This window comes from Lepidochelys olivacea (assembly GCF_965140295.1).
Source record: "Lepidochelys olivacea isolate rLepOli2 genome assembly, chromosome: 2".
Taxonomy (NCBI): domain Eukaryota; kingdom Metazoa; phylum Chordata; order Testudines; family Cheloniidae; genus Lepidochelys; species Lepidochelys olivacea.
The window spans coordinates 74,371,850-74,388,186 of NC_140412.1; the positions used below are offsets into that span (position 1 = coordinate 74,371,850).

Sequence of the window (16,337 nt, forward strand, 5' to 3'; positions counted from 1 at the left end):
TTTGTCTGAAGTATAATAATTTCCATTAACCATAAATGCTGACGTCTCAGTGAACATCATGGGTGGGAGGAAATGGGGTTTCCTAGGTGAAAAAAGTACACACACAAAATGTGGGCAAGATGCCAGAAATATCCCACTCAGTGGCAATAAGCCAAGATTTTACCAGTTTTTCATTAGATCCAACATATTCTGTAAAGTCCTGCTTAGACTCTATGACATTGTGGTTTCTGTGCAATTACCTTCTCCTGATCAAACTAAATCAACCTAAAAAAATTCCTTCAGTTAAAATGGGAAATAATGGATAACAGCTGTGCAGGTAATGATGCAATGGCAAAAATACGGAAAAGTGCCCCCGTCCCTTCCAGCAGATAAATTGTGTAAGATACAAAGCCTACAGGTTTAGGTATAAAGAAAATGGCCTGTTTTGTGTTACCGATACCCAAATAGGCTAGTCAGTGACCACTTTGTAGGCAATCTCTATGATACAGCTGTAGCACTGGGTACTCAGTGCCCTGTCTGAGCAGAGTTTAAAGCTGCAGCAATTAGGATAGGGTGGGAAGAACTCAGGCTATGAAAAATTCTTCCCTCACTCCTCAGTGTCACCTCATCAAAAGGAAGCAGAAGAAACAGATCCTGCCATGAGAAGCCATCCATCCACCTGCCTTTCCTGGGTGAATGTTGGGAGGATCTGACTGAAGAAATACCCAGTATTTCACTTTCTTAGACAATGTGGAATTAAGTCTTGAGATGCTATCCCTGGTTTTGGAAGAGACACTGGGTAAAAGGTGCTATTTCCTCACTCCTCAAAGAAAGAAAGAGAGCAAGTTGGAGAGGTACACTTGCATGGGGGTGGAGAAGGCCAGTGTCTTGGGAGGCACAAATGTTGCCAGGCTAGATATCATGAAGGATGGTGCCCATATAAGGGTTGTCAAGTGGAGGGAGGACACCACGTCTGAGCGGCACATGTTGTCTCACAGAGGAGTGAGACACATGCCACAGCAGCCAAGACAATGGGAAGGCCAGAGCATCTCCCAGGCAGCTTCTGCTGAAAATGCTCTTATTGATCCCCAGCAAGAGTTTAAAGATGCACCTCGTTTCTCCTACAGAACCCCATGGGAGGGTAGAAGCAGTACCTCTGGCCTCTGTCAAGGGTAAATCCCATCTTGGACACAGTTACTTCCATAGGAGCAGGGCAATGCAATTTACAGCCCTCTGAACCTCCAGGGGTGACCCATTTATACAATGCTTTTCATTTGCTGTGTTTGCTAAGCATCCTGCTTCACCTGCCCTGATAGAAAATAGCTTATTTTGGCGAGCTGGGATCATCTGGGACATTTTTAAAGCCAGACTCTGAATGTCCTATATTCAGCAGCATAAATCCCCCATTCTTATTAATTCCATGCATCAAGTTCTCCAGACACACGTTCCTCAATCTGAATTCTGTGCGGGTTTCCCTGGACTGCACTGTGTACTGAATGTGGCAAAATGGCAAGATCCTTACTCTAAGGAGTCATTTGCTTTGGAAGCTTGTGCTTCAGTTATAGCTCCTTTCTCTTTAACAATTTTAGTCTCTGTTGCAAATATGTTATTAGTTTCATATAGGACTTTCTCAGCCAGGGAAGACCTCACGCTTAGGTCACCCAAGCAAAAATAAGTGTGGTGATCTCATCCTAACCCCAAGTGGATGTGTGTCCATATCACAAAAGCTAACACAAAATTTGGCTCTATTAAGCAAGGCTGAAAGTCTGAACAGGGTTGGACTAGTAGGGTGTTTGTTACAAGTCAGCACAGAGGTGCATTTGTAGACCTGTGCGAGAAAGCTCACAAAGTGCCTGCCAACACTGTCTGGCTTTAGTCTTTGCTTTCATAAGAACTAAAGTTCACCAGCCTTTTCTTGTTAGAGGCAGAATAATTCACACTTACAATAAATAATACTTTGCCCTCATACAGCACCTTTCATCTCCAGCATCTCACAGTGTGGGAAAGTTCAGTATATGCTTTTATATTCACTGTGGGGTAGCCATAGCTATTTCATGAGGAGAAATGGCAGAGAAACACCAATGACTGAAAATCTTCAAATGAGAAATAGTTTTAAGATTATGTGCTCCAAGTCCTGGTGCATGAAAGAAGCTAGTTTAGCACAGAGTTCATGGCTGAGCTGTTACTTTTCCCCTCTTTGTTCCTCTTTCTGATTTATTTTTACATATTACCATCATATTTTGGTGCCAGAGGAAGCCCATTTGATAATATAATTGCAATGTCGAAACAGGTCCATATGAAAACTTTGGGGCACTGTACATTTTTTTAAAATGGAAAAACGTTGAAACTGAAATTTTTTTGCCTGTAATCACACCACCTTGGCTTGTGATCATGTCAGATCTCATAACATAAGCAGAGTCAGGCAGCTTCAGTACTTGGATGGGAGACATCTAAATGAAATCAAAGGAGCTACAGAGAATGGTGTCTTAGATTCAGTAAGCAACACTCTTCCCTCTGAATCAGTTCTAAAGCATTTCTCATCATGGTCTTACAAGACACAGTGGGTATATCTAAACTGCAATTAAAAACTCATGGCTGGCCCATGCCAGCTAACTTAGGCTCGGGCTAAGAGGCTGTTGAATTGTGGTGCAGAAATTCAGGCTTGGGTTGGAGTCCAGGCTCTAGGACCCTGCAAGGAGGGACAGTCCCAGAGCTCAGGCTGCAGTCCAAGCCCAAAAGTCTGCAGCACAATTAAACAGACCTTTAGCTTGAGCCCCATGGCCCCAAACCAGCTGGCATGGACCAGCCATGGGTGTCTAATTGCAGTGTAGAAATACCTTGTGTTACAGGAGGTAAGTCATAAAATCAAGCCCTAACTATCCATGACACATCACAAGTTCAATGGATAGATTCAGACAATGGCTACACAGAATTCCACTCATGAGGGTGTAGGGGTGACACAGCAATACAAGGAAATTGTCCACAACCTTCATTTCACCAAGGCAGCTTAAGCTGGCTAGCAAAGCTTCTGCTGTGATTGACCCTGGAGAGGGCAAGTTGTTAATTAGAGTCCTCAGGCCACCAGGATTCAGCACATCCCCTGCAGTCTTTGCCTGCAGAACTCCACTGAACTGAGCGACAAACTCTAAGACAGTCAAAACAACATCTTCTACCTTCTTCTTGTTGTCTCCCCAGCCTACAAGCATTACCTCGGTCTTTTTCCAGATTGAGACTCAGATAATATATCATGTATACCACAAATCCTACAGAAAAGTCATTTCCATTCACCCATCTGTAAAATATGGTACTAATTGATTTGACTCTTCTTTTGACATAAATTAATAAATGAAATAAATGAATGTGTTAGTTTATGTTATGAAACATCTTCAAACCAGCACACTGCAGCTTGTCAACCATTGGATTTGTGTTTCAATGGTTTATCCTTTACTAATAACATTAACAAGAGCAATAGTATGAGGGAACAAGCAAATCTGTGTTATCTATGTGACATTCCACTTTATTGGTGCCTACATTCTGTTTGGAAAACTGCACACCAAGCAAACCTAACAGTGGATTTCCTTGTACTAAGCAGTTATTTCCCTCCCTTTGGGAATCCCACACAGTGTTGTCCCTCTTAGTGAAGCATAGTCAGTTTTTATTAAAGCAAATGTTCTCGAACACCTTTTTGCCCTCAATTGTTCACCTAAACTTTATCTGACCACAAAGCCATCAGATAAGCCTAATAATGACCAAGTGGAAACTGCTAAGTATCAGTCTATTTATTTATTTGAAAACAGACATCTAAGAACAAAACTGTAAGCTCTGGGGGATAAGGACTATCTTTGTGTTATGTGTTTGTACAGTACCTAGCAAAATGGGGCTTTGATTGGGGGCTTGCAGGTGCTACCCTCATACAGACAAATAATAATAAGTACAAGGTTTAAAATCAAGTTCTCCTCTTTTTAGGGATTGCTTTGATAACTGGAACACCCAAAATATGTGGGCAGCCTGATCCTGTTGAAAGCTCATCAGTCTCAATTTGCTGGAACTAAAATGTTAAAGAGGACCTTATGTACATACAGAGTTACTTCCAAATTTCCCTCAGGAAAAACACATTAATGGTTAGGGTGTGGGAAGGACATTTTCTGGGCAGTCACAGAAAAAGATGTTATTTAAATGTTCCCAGGCTCCCGCCTCCCAACCCGCAATGAACTCATTCACACACTTCTTGATGTTTGTCCATCAGGGTAGGGCTAGAGGTGGTAATGTGAGTCTTTCCAAAAAACAGTTAATGCTGTGCCTCAAGCTGAGTGTCATTTTGGGACAGTAATTTGGCTAGCAGGTTTTGCGCAAGAATCTATAGAAGTCATCAGCATGGCCTATGAGGAACAGAGGCAATGGTTCTTGGCTAGACACTTCCAACAGAATGGAGAGATTATGATACACCTCTCCTAAGTGGTGTTTCTAGACCTCTGATGTGTCGGTTTGGAGAGGATTTTAGCTGTAACTTCCAGAGGCCAGGTCTACACAATGGACCTATATCTGTATGATGACATTGCTCAGGGGTATAAAAAAATCCACACACTGAGTGATATAGTTATGCCGACCTCCCCCACCACCTCCAGGTAGACAGCACTGCATTGATGGGAGAGCTCCTCCTGCTGACATAGCTACCACTTCTCCCGTCAAACTAATAGCATCTTCTCTAAAGCACTACACTGGTGCAGCATACCAGTACAGCTGTGCCACAAAGAGCTGTACATGAAGACAAGCCCTTAGTCTTGTTCCAGGGGTTAATTCAAACAGATGATAAATGCCATCTCATTGACTTGTCCATAAAGATCCTTGACTCATTGATTATCCATAAAGATCCTTTAGTACTTCTTCTAAGAATAAGTCCTGGCCAAATTTCAATTGAAGAGCCTCTCCCTTTACTCTACCAGTTTAGTTGGATACAGTATTTGTATCCTTGTGTTGTTATTAAACAGCTTCTGGCTTCCACTCCAGTGGTGGTAGAATTCCAGCAATAGATTAAAGGACTTCTTTTAAGGAAAGTTTGAAAAGACTCAAGAGTTTGAAAAGACTCAAGAGGAACTTGTATCTACATAGTGTCTTTCATTGCACAAGACACTATAATATTATTATTATGAAACTGAGTGGCTGCATGTTTATGGTATGGTGATTATATGGATTAATATTTTATTGCTTTTTGAGATGTGAATTCCTGTTTACCAGCATTTTTGTGCATTATTTTCCTTCTCTTCCCCCCCGCCCCATAAGCAAGGTTGTGATTAAGCTGCAATTTCTTCCACTTCTGGCTCACCCTTCCCAAGAACCAATCTTAAGGTCCATTCCTACAGGAATGGAGTCAAACTTGTGTTATTATGAAATGGAGTTCCAGCAATAGTTTCTTTATCAAGAGATTTTCTTTACCCTTTGATAGTCCTCACTATGACAGAGTTTGCTTAGACTAAATCCTGTTTACGGTAATCTGTTGTTTGCGCTTCTGACTTTGTTGTTTTATCTTGACTATGATATGTTTTATCTTATAGCATTTAATTCTAATAAAAGCACATATTAAAAAAGGAAGATAATTGTGATTACTCAGCAGGTTATTTTTGTTTTGACGTGGCTTATTTTTATGGTTAGTTTGATCACCTAATTCCTTCTGCTTTATAATTCTTGTGAGTCGTCAAGGATTAGGGGTATTTCCCATTTCCTGTGGACCCACACATACCACACATACCACACAGGGTCACCTCTTTGGAGCTCTTCAAGCAATATCTGATACGACACACATCAGCATCCCAAATCTGCTTCAATCAAAGGGAGATTTGCTATTGGCTTCAATGAAAGCAGGACCAAGACCTGTATTTACATCCTGTAATCTTAATAAACACAGTGTGTGAAACATTTCTTTCATAACCTGAACGATGGCCAGAAAGGCCACACAACAAAGAAATAGCTTGATAATGTTTTACCTTGTAATAGTTCCTAGGAACACCTCTGCTTGGTCTGGCTTGGGTTTGTAAACCACTGGGAATCCACCATGGCTGGTGCTAGCAAGAAACTGAGCCAGTGAGGCAATGTTTTCCCTTCAGTGGAGGACTCTAACACAAGGCTCCATGACATCTCTGGCAAAAAACAATTCCAGGTTTAACCTGAAAGACACAAAACAGACGTCCAAAGGATTATTTAGTAAACAGGAAATGAGGCGTACTGTACCATGTTAGCATCTGACGAGTTTATAATGTGTTAGTAAATTACTTCAAGCTGGAAATCAATCTGTTTTATTTGCGAATATAAAAAAAGTAATTATCCAATAAAATTGCTTATCAAGCTTTGCCTCTCTGTGTGTTAAGATACATATGCATGCCAGGATGTTGTAAAAGCTATTCATCAACCTCCATGACTTTTCTCACTTTAAAAGAATCTTAATCCGAACTAAAATCCTCTGGAAATCTGTCCCAGATTAGACAGTTTGAAGTAAAGCACTTTGGAAAAATTCAAGCTTCCACTCAACTTTGCTGAAGTATTCATGGTAAAGGTGGTGACTGGGGGGTGAGCCTTTGAAGATTTCTGACAAACCAAATGTAAGGAATTTTTTTAAGTCTCTTGTAGCATCTTTAAGGTCCTGGTCAAGCTTTATGGGTTGTAGCTCTGCTGTTCATTAATTGCAAATTATGTAGATACACTTTATGGGTGGGGGTTGTTTTTTTTTAATGGTGGAAAGAGATGTAAAATAAAGATATTTTCTGCAAAATTCTAAAGTAACCTCTAAAGACATACACTGGGATAGAGCCTTACCACTGAGGTCAATGGAACTACATCTGTATACCTGGCCTGTGTTGTTTTATTATTTTATTGTCTTTCATTTTAGGTAATGTATTCATTTTTAAAGAGGTCTGTGAGACAATCATGGAGACCAAAATCCTTTAACATCAGGATAAACTTATCTACATCCTGACTTATGAAGGTACCTTTCAGCCCTGTCCTGAAAATACCACCTCAGGAGGTACAAGAAGAATGCTGTCAGTTGTTGTCCTCCCTGTTGAGAGTCGCAACAAAGGTACTAAATAATGCCAGCTGTAGTGGTGGTTTTGTGATGTGTCACCTGTCCAGGAAGACCTGAACTGAGATGACAAACTCACTTCCCGTGTGGCATTAAGTACCCATGAAACAACAATGAGTTTCGGCCACTACCAATCTGGACTGGATTTTTGAACAAGTCATATACAGGTGCAAAGTCCTGTAATCCCTTTGCAAGTCCCCCTGCACCACACAGTACTCTATTCCTACTGATCCCACACAGGCTTCAGGCAATAACAGACACGGCACACCATCCTCAGTTCTTATGGCCAAATAAAAATCTAGTGGCCACATTCTGTCACTCTTATTCACACTTACATGGATCTGCATGCAGAATGTAATGCTATTCAGTGCAAATAAGGCTGCTAGAACCAGGTCAGATTCTTCTATCCTCACTCTCATTGAGTAACATCAATTCTTCCTTTTTAACCAATGGAAGTACTCACAAAGTAAAGGTGCTACTCTTCATGACATGACTGGCAGAATTGTTGGGTAAATTGCTGTATTTGGGTAACCTTTTATTTTTTTAATATCCCTGTTTCCCCAACATTTAAATAGACTACTTAAAATATACTTCCCATTTTAAATTATATCTCCACAAATCATTAGTTATACTATTTCAAAATGTACTGCACGTAGTGTACTGGATTTGAATGCAAAAATACGATTAACTCTTTCCAGTATTACAAGATGCAAATGAAAGATGTATATAATTTGTAAATAAAATAAATGTGGAAATCAATGCTAGGTGATTACAATTGAACAGCAGCAGCTTCTACAATTTATTTTTATTGGTGAAAAATTGTTTCTTCACCACCAAAGAGTATCTGGGCTTTGCTCTCCGCTCACCCCTCAACATTGCTATTTAGCATGCAGGATGAATGTTTCAAATTATTGTAATATGCCATGAAACGTCCTTAAGTTTGCTCAAATAAGTCATTAGTGTAGGAGAAACAGCTGGCTTGTTATATGGTTAACTATTCTTGGCTGTGCCTGGGATCACGAAGAGTCTATTACAGCTATTGTAATGGCAGAGCCTGAATTATCACAGGTCAGCTTTTACAGATGTGAGACAATTCACGTTTCTGTTCAACGTCAGCAGTAATTTTTTTTTTTTTTTACTTGTCCATTATTCTAAGGGAGAACACTGCTTTAAGGAAAAGCATACAACAGTATTGTTTATAAAACAGAGTTACATGGCAAAGGGAAATTTAAACATAATTGGCCAATTTCATCCCTTTCCGATTTGGTGCTTCTTGGAGGACATCAAGCCACAGTGGAGTTATATCCACTTATGCAATGTGTCCCTTGACTTCATCAACCAGGCTGAATTCTAAGCAACAACATTTAAATTTGTCTCTCTTCAAAGTCCCTTTAAAGAGTTTAGACTTGAAACGACAGATACTTAACTATGGATCTATATCCTTTAGACCTTTCTGATGTGAGTAGTCAATAAGGGAGGGATGCAGGATTGGATTTGACAGTGGCATTGCCTAAATACTGTTATATCACTAAAATAGAGATGACACAGGTCTTCTTTTATTAAGACACATGAGAACAATGTTTTCCAATGGGAATCACTAAGTATAACATACCATACAATAGCACTGGGGTATTTCAAAGGACACCAAAGTTTCAGATTCTTTTTTCACCAGAGCACAGATGTCTTGCATAGTTCCTATGAACAGTAACAATTGCATAGACAATTCTTCAAGCAATACAGAACAAAAAATATCTGCCCCTTAATCAACAGGAACTCAGCAAGACACATTCATTTGGTAAAAAAAATGAATATCCCAAGAGGTAGGCTGTCTTGAAATGGTTAATGAAAATATAGGTTCTGGTCCTGCTACTCTCTAATTCAATGGAAATTTTCCCATTTAACTACATTGCAAAAGGGTCTTCTAATAATACAGAGGTCTCCTTAGACAACAGCTCACTTAATAAAAGGGGACAACACTTTGCCTCTTCAAATATAGTTTTCTCTTAATTTTGAGCAACTTTTAAATGACTAAAGGATTTAAAGTTATTTTTTAAAAATCCAAATCAGACCATTTTCTAAGGATTGAGTTGCATTAAGAACACAGGACATACTGCTTGTTCAGATTTATTTGCTTTCCTCTTTTTAGCAGTGACTCCAACCCTTCACTTTATGTGGTGAGAATGTTTAGCTATTGACTAGCTACAGACCATCTTGCTCAGAAGAGCATTGGATTTTATTTGGGCTTCTTGTAAACTATTGTTTTATTATCCTGTCTGATTATTGGCTTTTATATAAATAGTTCTCAAAAGTTTGTTGTTGGGTTTGCTTTATGTTTGTGATGGTTGCCAAGAGCATTTAGACAGAACAATTCAAACTCCTAATAATTGAAAGTTCAGCGTGATTAACTTAAAGGGACAATTCCTAGGTGGAAATTGTAAAAAATACTTACTTGTGTTATTAACACCATTGATCATCAAAACTGTTCAATTGTTTAAATATAATTTATGTTCACCAGGTATGCTTTAAAAAATACACTCAGTTTGGACAGTGAAACTAGCTGGATTTGTTTCATTACTTCTATTCAAGTACAGCACCCACTCTTATTACTGGGGCCTCTGGGCTCTACTGCATTAACGTTCACTTTCTGGTTCTCAAGCATACAGGAATCCAGCTGTGCTGGGGCTCACAGCATAGCAGGGGACTGTTTACATTTAAAATCCACTTTCTTTTTTTAACTTAATAAAAAGGTTTCAGTGCATATTAGCTATGTATTAACCCCTTTTCTTTTACACAAATTTTTAGCTTAAAAGTACACACTGTCATTAATAAAAGCCCAGCAATGAAAGTATCCTAATCAGGAACCTTGCATTCTAGAATTGATCTGGTCATATTTTGGAGTCAGGATAATAATACATACAACATATATACTGCCCTTAGAGACCAATCCTGTACCACTAAAGGCAACGGGAGCTTTGACACTGATTTCACAGGGAGAATTCCCACTGATGTCAATGTATGCAAGTCAAGAGCAGTATAAGACCCTGTCTCTGCTAGAAAAATCACACTGGTTAACTAGATTTATTTTAAAATTGATCTACTTAAATCCATGCAAGCACCTAAGATACAGGTATTTAAATTTATTAAAAATTACCAAACTAAACCAATAAAAGCAAGATTTAAACCTATTGAAGTGTGTCTACAGTGTGGGTATGCACTGTTTGAACTAGATCTATTTAAAATCAATTTTAGATAAACTTTCTAATACAGATATGACCTGGGACTCTATGCCATCTACTGGTTAGCTGAGTACTAACTGAGAGTGCCTTCTAGTTAAATCAGGAGGCAAAGGTTTGGCAGAGACTTCAACCTCAGTTCAATACAGTTACAAGGGTATGTATGTATATATATATATATATATAGATCTCAAAAAGGCAAGCTTCCCAGCATCCTCTGGTCCTGGCTTTCTCAAGCTGTTCAAATGAGAGGAGATTTGGCTGTTCCCGCTAGAAGTCATTTAGATAGTACAGTACTTAGTTTGAAATGTGTTGTTTAGGTTAGCTGAATGTCTCTGTCACTTGTTTCCCAGAGAGGATTTAAAAGGTCTATCTGTTTAGCCACTACTGTACACGGATGACAAATGGATTTCCACATGGTCTCAGATGTCTGTTGGGAAACAGGACCCCTCTACAATGTGAGAACATGCAGAGCAAAAACGGGGGGGGGGAATGGATGAGAATGCTTATGACTAAGGCTAAAATTTTGTCACAGAGCTCACGGAAGAATCTATGACTTCCAGGGACCGCCCTGACATTTTCCGCTTCAGCCCAGGGGCAGCGTGACTGGATGTATCAGCTGGTGGAGACCCCACAGCTCCCAGCCACCGTGGGCTGCGGTAGGGACCCCACAGCTCCCAACTAGCAGTAGCACTATGGCGGACCTTGCACTCTTAGCCACTGTGGGCAGCAGGGGGAACCTCTGAGCCCCAGCAGCCATGGTGGCTGGACCCTCCTCACTTCCCATTTTGTCATAGTTATTTCCAGAAAAAGTCAGGGACAGATCACAGGCTTCAGTGATTTTTTGGTTATTGCCTGTGACTTTTACTAAAAATAACCATGGCAAACTCTTAGTCTTACTTATGATTTCTGGAAAGGAGACATTCTGCAGCTTAGGGCGTTTGCAGAAAACAACACAAACATTTTTTAAAAACACAAATCCTGATGCTTTGTTGCTGTTCCTAGGGTTGCCAGGATTGTCCTGGAGTCTCTAGGAATTAAAGATTAATATTTAATTAAAGATTATGTCATGTGATCAAACCTCCAGAAATATGTCCAGCCAAAATAGGCTACCCTAGCTGTTCGCCTTGTGAAGTCTTTTACATCAGTGCAAAGTGAAGATACAATACTAGCTATTCAGAACAGCAGCAGTTTAGACCCAGTTTGAGAAGGTATAAATGATGGCACAAGGAACAGGCCAGTAGAAAACCATGCCCATTGTGTGTAGGGCTGCCAGGCGTCCGGTTTTCAATCAGCACGCCTGGTAGAAAAGAGACCCTGGAGGCTCCGGTCACCACCGCCAACCGGGCCGTTCAAAGTCCAGCGGTGCTGCGGATCTAATGCAGGCTAGTCCCTACCTGCCCTGGCACAGCGCTGCACCCCAGAAGCGGCCAGCAGGTCCGGCTCGTAGGCAGGGGAACCACAGGGCTCCATGCGCTGCCTGTGCCCCGAGCACTAGCTGCGCACTCCGATTGGCTGGGAACCGCAGCCAATGGGAGCTGGGTCGGGGGGGGGGGAGTTGGTGGTGCCTGCAGGTGAGGCCCCCCCCACATACACACACACACATACCTCCACCTAGGAACTGGACCTGCTCCTGGCCACTTCCAGGGCACAGCACAGAGTCAGGACAGGCAGTGAGCCTGCCTTAGCCCCGCTGCGCCACTGACCGAGAGCTGCCCAAGGTAAGCCCCTGCTCCAACCCCAAGCCCCAACCTCCTGCCCCAGCCCTGAGCCCCCCCTGCACCCCAAACCCCTCATTCCCGGTCCCACCCCAGAGTCTGCATCCCCAGTTAGAGCCCTCACCTCTTCCCGCACCCTGACCCCCTACCCTAGACCCGTGAAAGTGAGTGAGGGTCGGGGACAGCGAGCCACCCAGGGAGGGGGAATGTAGTGAGCGGGGACGGGGCCACAGGAAGGCGCCGAGCTAAGGCGTTCAGTTTTGTGCGATTAGAAAGTTGGCAACCCTAATTGTCTGTTTAATTAATTTTTAATGTGATTATCTAACCCACTGAGGTAGACAAAATACTGTCTGAGACATTTGTTAGCATGATCAATGTGCTGGAGGCATCCAAGTGGCTTCTTAACCTAGTCATGCCTCAACATACTCAAAACTGAGTGGTTATGGTCTGGGTACAAAATATGAAAAATGCAGTTCTTGACTACATTTCCACAGGGCATGGCGCAACTCTGAGAATTGCCTCAGGAACTGTGACTCCCTTTGCCCTTTCTACTCCACCAGTAATACCAGCCACAGCCCTCCTATTTATCTGCTTCTCCAACAGTCTTTGTGTTCTCTTCCACACTGCCATTTACATATGGAAAGCCTTCCCTGAACTAGTTCACAAAGCCATTATCCTCTCTTGCTTCAGATCCTGTCACAGACCATCTTCTAACTGCGATGCCACTGGAAAATTAGCCAAGGATACAGTTAAAGATATCTGATACTGACAAAATAAATAGAAAGTAAAATTATTGTATGTTGTATCCTTTCCCTGCACCCTCAGTTCTGCTGCTTCTGGTCTTAGATTGGAAACTCTTCAGTGCAGGAATTGGGTCTTGTGTGCATGTAGAGTGCCTAGAATATTGTGAGCACTAACAAAATACAAATAGTAACAATATAAATGGCTCCTAAATATTGAAAGATAACCATATACACAATTCCCTATTCCTCTCTAATCAAATCATAATAAAGCATGCCAGCAAGAGATGAACTCAAGCCATTAGGTTCTGACCTCAATCTGCACATTCCCCAGTTTTGATTGCACAGTCTAGGGAATCCAAATTCCAGGGCTGGAGCTCGTCGCTCTTACTGGCATAATTCAAAACAGGAAAAAGTACTTGATACAAACCTGCTACAAAAATGAACTTCAAATCCATTCATTCCAATTGGATTGCACCAGTGAAGTATTTAGCCTATTATAGTTTATTATTCAGGGAATATTTACAGCATAAGTAGCTACGTTCATTAAAAGCAGGAGACATTGATACACCTTGTGGAACTTACAGTCTAAGGACCTGATCTTGAGGTGCTCCAAGCACCCATAATGTCCACTGACTTCACACTTAGCACTTCCAAATGTCAGGCCCTAAACAGGGAGGCAAAACAATACACACCACTGTGTGCTGAACTGAAGGCCGGGGTGGGTGGGGAGGATACATGGACATACCCTTACTGATGGGAACCTATCCCACAGAGGAGAATGGGACCGCGAGACACATGAACTACAGCTCCCAAGAGCTACTAGCAGCATTTCAGAATTGAAACCCTTTAGTTTATGGCCAGAAACATTTTGGGTTTTGGACATGCCATTTTTTGTAATGAAAAATTGAATTTTTTTCACAGAAAGCAGACACTTTTCATGAAATATTGTTTAGACGATGATCCAATTTTTTCATAGAACAGCAGTTTTCTTGGAAATTTTTGACTAGCTGTAATTCTTATCCACACTGACATATCCAGGAGGGAAGGGCAGGACTGATGCATGCAGAGGATACGTGGACAGATGGAAATATATAATGCATATGAGTGAGAAAACAAAGAAAGAGAGAGATAATTATGTTTGTATATATGTAGCCGCTGACTTAAATGGGTTAACACTGGTAGAGATAGGGTATGTCTACACTGTGATAAAAGACCCCTAGTACAGACACAGCTGGCTTGGGTCAGCCTACTCAGGCCCATGGATCTCAGGCTGTGGGGCTATAAAATTGCAGCATAGACATTCAGGCTCAGGCTGGACCCCAGGTTCTGAGACTCTCCCACCTTGAAGGGTCTCAGAGCCCAAGCTCCAGCCCAAGCCCAAATGTCTATACTGCAGTTTTACAGCCCTGCAGCCCAAGCCCCGCAAGCCTGAGTCAGCTGACGCAAGCACTGAGATTTGGTGCTGCGGGGTTATTTCACAGGAGTTGTATGGTAATAATTCAGCTATCCCTACGTTCTCCAGACCATTACAAGAGTCTGCAAAAATGTTCACTTAAAAAGCTAGGCCTGTCCACAATCCAGCTGTTCTGGCAGTATAACCAATTAGAGTCCGAGAAAGTTATTTCCCAAAATGCAAGTTATTTAAATTCAAACAAATGTTCCAAACAAAATTCCAAAGGCATAAAGAGAGAAACCTGTAATACTGTGTGCTAAAATAAATAGCCCATAATCCGAACAGGGAAATAAACATTTTTTGGATGGATCATTTCAGAGCACCTTCCATGGGAAATTTGAAAAATACTAAATTGGCTCTTGCTGTTCAGATGCAATAATCTGATGAGTTTCTTGCAGTCTGTGCCAATAAAGCTATTTCAAAATTGGAGAGATGGAGGAGGGCTCCTGTGGGTCCATTTTTCTGAAAGCTTCATGCAAGGCCTCCGCCATCATATACAGTACCAGCCACCTTAACATTTCCATTCTGGCTGATGCACGATAGCACAGACTAAAATTCGAAACCCTGACTAACACAGTATTTGGACAGGGCAGAATGACAACAAGTGTTTTAATGTTCAGGTAGAGTTTATCAGATGGCCTTTCAAACAAACTGAAGTTTGGAGGTCTGGGACTTAGGGAGACCATAAAAGTGGAGATTGCAGTCATCAAGATGAGGGAATATAAACTCATGGATTTGAGGGCACTTGGCCTGTCTTTGGATCAGGCCGTTAATGTCGGAAAAGGCTAGTCTTGTGGCTAAAGCACAGCAGTGGCAGACAGGAGATGGGGGTGAAATCCTGGCCACAGTAAATTCAGTGGGAGTTTTGCCATTGACTTCAATGAGGCTAGGATTTCACCCATGGACTCTTTTCCCAGCTGTACTACAAACATCCTGTATGACCTTAGGAAAGTTGTTTCACCCCCTCAAGCCTCAGTGTTCCAGTGTGTAAAATGAGGATGATACTAAATCCTACTTCGCAAAGATATTGCCAGGTTACATTTACTATTTGTACAAGTACAGATATTAAAAAAAAAAAAAAGAAGATACTATACAAATCGCCAAAACTCATCGTCATTGTTAGAGATATTCCCTTAACCAAAAACATAGATCTATAAGCACCACCCCTATTTTATACGGTTTTGGTCCCAGATCAGAAATTCATAGCTTTGACCCATCTATAATTATTGGCCCATCTATAATGTATGTTTGTCATGGCCATGACAAAAAAATTGACTTTCAGGATTTGGTTCTTTCCTCCTCCTCCTCCTCCCCCCCCCTCCTTTCTGCACCCCCCACCCCCAAAAATCATGATTGTGTCACCTTGGCCATTCTACAGCTGAGCAATTCTCCTCCATGTATTTTTCCTAATCTGATTCTACATATTTCCAGTGTACTGAAGTATGGGTTCCTCCAATGACTATTTGTCAAATACTATAAAAATGTTTTTAAATAATTTATATTATTTTGAAAAGGATATTTGACTTCTCATGACGTGCACTGACAAACAACTGAATATTAATTAAAGTACTGTATGCTTCCACTTTTATTGTAAATAAAGGATAATTTCTGCTGTGACAACCACAATTGCTAATTAATTATTATTATTGAGGATGAGGCAAAAAGTGGGAAGGGCTATAATAGAGAAGAAATTATAGATTTGAATATCAGCAAAAAATAACAATAATAATTTCAGCTTGCAGTGAATTTGGAAAGGTTTCCAAGAAGGATAATAAACATATCATTGTACCTCAACAGCATTAAAACATTTACAATGAATATATTTATTCTGATACCATAACATAGACATGCGTTTTCCCCTATACACTCACTCATAGGCCTGATCCAAAGCCCCTTGAAGTTAATATAAAGACTCCTAAATGACTTCAATGGGCTTTGGTTCAAACTAGTTATTCTGCTGAACAACTGTTTGAATTCAAATCACTTGTAATGACATCTTCAAAAAAATGGGCTTGTCTGACTGGCTGCTGTGAAAGCATAGCTGGCTTTCTGGTGGGTTTGGTTGTTAAGTGGAAAATGTCAGTAATTTGTTGTGTCTGCCAACTGGAGGCCAGACATTAGAACAGGCTTAACCAATTA

At 41.0% G+C, this 16,337-nt stretch overlaps 1 pseudogene across 1 annotated transcript in view; it reads right to left on the bottom strand.

Moving 5' to 3' along the window:
• The window catches only part of LOC311516739 (chloride channel protein C-like), a 112,364-nt pseudogene that overhangs the window by 22,239 nt on the left and 73,788 nt on the right, over window positions 1-16,337 (bottom strand). Inside the window, exon 14 of the transcript XR_014714624.1 lies at window positions 5,961-6,140. The product of XR_014714624.1 is annotated as a chloride channel protein C-like (transcript). The remainder of the gene's footprint in view (window positions 1-5,960; window positions 6,141-16,337) is intronic.